The sequence below is a fragment of the Lampetra fluviatilis genome, chromosome 12, assembly GCF_964198595.1.
Source record: "Lampetra fluviatilis chromosome 12, kcLamFluv1.1, whole genome shotgun sequence".
In the NCBI taxonomy this organism is placed as follows: domain Eukaryota; kingdom Metazoa; phylum Chordata; class Hyperoartia; order Petromyzontiformes; family Petromyzontidae; genus Lampetra; species Lampetra fluviatilis.
The window spans coordinates 1,634,495-1,636,758 of record NC_136286.1 but is presented as its reverse complement, the minus strand read 5'-3'; positions in this window follow the sequence as shown (position 1 = coordinate 1,636,758).

Here is a 2,264-nt window from a genome sequence, read left to right as displayed (position 1 = left end):
TGTTGTTGTAAAAATCATGAACCCACCTTAACTTGTGTACATACACGTATGCACGTAAGGGGGGGGGGCGTTATGGAGGAAGAGGAAGATCTGGGGTCGGCCACCCACCTTGTGGTGGTATCAGATCGACCGCTACTGTCGAGACTTGGGGATAGCAAGGCATTAGGCTTTGGGGAGGGGGGAGGGAGGATTGAGGCCAGGAAAGACCCCGAGATAGGGAGCTCACTTGGGGGCTTTTTGTGAACGTCTGCTGACATTGTCTCCCACACGCGTATCGCGCAGCGGTGCTGGGTGGGGGGATGGAAGGGCGCTCGCCTCGCTCCCACCCAGCCGCCGCGGATCCTGCGCGCAAGGTTTTGGGGTTTCATCAGTGGCGAAGCGTGGCCGGCTTGACCCCTTAATGGAAACATTGAAATGTGGCCCTCCCACTCTCTGTCAAATGCCCTTTGTAACCCAGCGCCTTGGCACCTCCAGCCCGTGTGCCCCGGTGCTGCTGCGCCGCCCGTGCGCTCGATAGCCCCAACGCCACCCGATCCCAGGCTGGCTGCGGACCCGGCGGCGAGCCGTCCTTGCGTCTAAATGCGGAACCAAGGACGCGAAGGGCACGCACGTGGGTCCCCGGGACTCGTGTTCCACCTGCCCAAGCGGAGACACGGCAGGCGCGCAGGGATGAGCCGACTCGCGGCGGGGCGAACGCGAGCCGGGCGTCCACACGCGTCCCTGGAACGCACTTTGCGCTGAGCGCCGTGAGCGAGTGGTTCTCCGTGGCCATTAGCTTGTGACCCCCTCCCCCGCCCCCAGGCCTATGGTAAAGTGACTGAGTAACTCAGGAGGGAGGGGGGGGTCATCATGGCATGGCCGTGCAAGAGACTCTGAGCCGGCCACCGCTCAGATCCCGGGTTCGAATCTGAGATCGAGCCGCCCGTGATATTTACAAATATAAGTTGTCAAGTGCAGCCAGTTGATGGTTTCAGGTCGGTCACCGATAGCAGCGCACAAGCAATACGCTCATTGTGGGTAATTGACTCAACCGGGCTGACAATTTCTAAACATTTTCGGTTGCGTCGTCTGTTGATGAGCACCTTGCGAGCAGCGCTCGGCAGTCGGGGACAGCGCCCCTAGCGTGGACGAGGGGCATCGCAAGGGGGGGGGGGGGCTCGAACGGGGGATGTTGCTTGGCTCTCCAACACACCGGTGTGCTGTACTAGTGACGAATTGGCCACGTTCTGTTTACGTGACAACCCTTACTAGTCGGCTGTGTCGGGTGGTGGCAGGTTTTAACAACACATTTATATATTTACGCGATCTAACCCAACAAACCTCTACATATATTGGTTGCGAAAGCCAAAGTGTTTAACTGGAACGGAGGTCTCTGCGAGGTGGTGGTCACCTTGCAGAGGTCGTGGTGTGTGTGACGCAGGGTGGTGCACTGCTTTCTGTGATTACCAAATGGGAGCCTCTTCGTCTGGAGGCGACGTGGGCACGATCTGCAATAGCATTCGATTTGAAACAAAACAACGGCGGCAACCACAACACTTTCAAAAGAAAAGAAGAAAACACGGGCGTTAATTTGTAAGATCGTGATTTATTTTTAATAACGCAACTGTCCCTGCGTCGTGTAATGGATTGGCGCGGCTGGTACTTAATTAGCCAAGTAATTAAGCGCATCATTTTATATTCGCTGTCTTGTTGGGACGCGGCCCAGTGACTAAGTCCTCAAGGACACATCGCCCGCATTTCACTCGCTGCTCCCGAACGAGCTGTGCGGGAGTTGGGGCTGGGGTGGACTGGGGGGGGGGGGCGGGGGATGGGGGCAAGGGGGGGGGCAACTATGAGAACTTCCTTCAGCTGTCATAGACGCCTATTTCGAGTTTGCGTCTGATGTTGGGTTTTAAGACGCAGCTAAAAGTGGAGGCCCCTCTGCAATGAAAGCGCTGGTGGTGACTTTACGATTGTTTTGCTATAGGGTTACGCGTTTTGCGATGCGGGTTAAGGACTCGTGTCCGCGGGTTGTATTTAAAATGACGTGCGTCTCATGTCCGCCGGTTGTGTTTTATGTCCGCTTGCGCGCCAGCTCGGAGCGGTACTGCTTCCCTCGCTGCGCGGTGAACTCAGTGACGTGGGTTTGACTGTAATTCCACATTCCTATGGCGGCGACGACGGTGGCGGCGAGTGTGTCCACGTAGGACAACCTCTGTGGTTAATCTTTGGGGGGGGGGGGGCAAATGAACGAATCAGTAGTTTGCCAGCAAAGTAGTTGATGC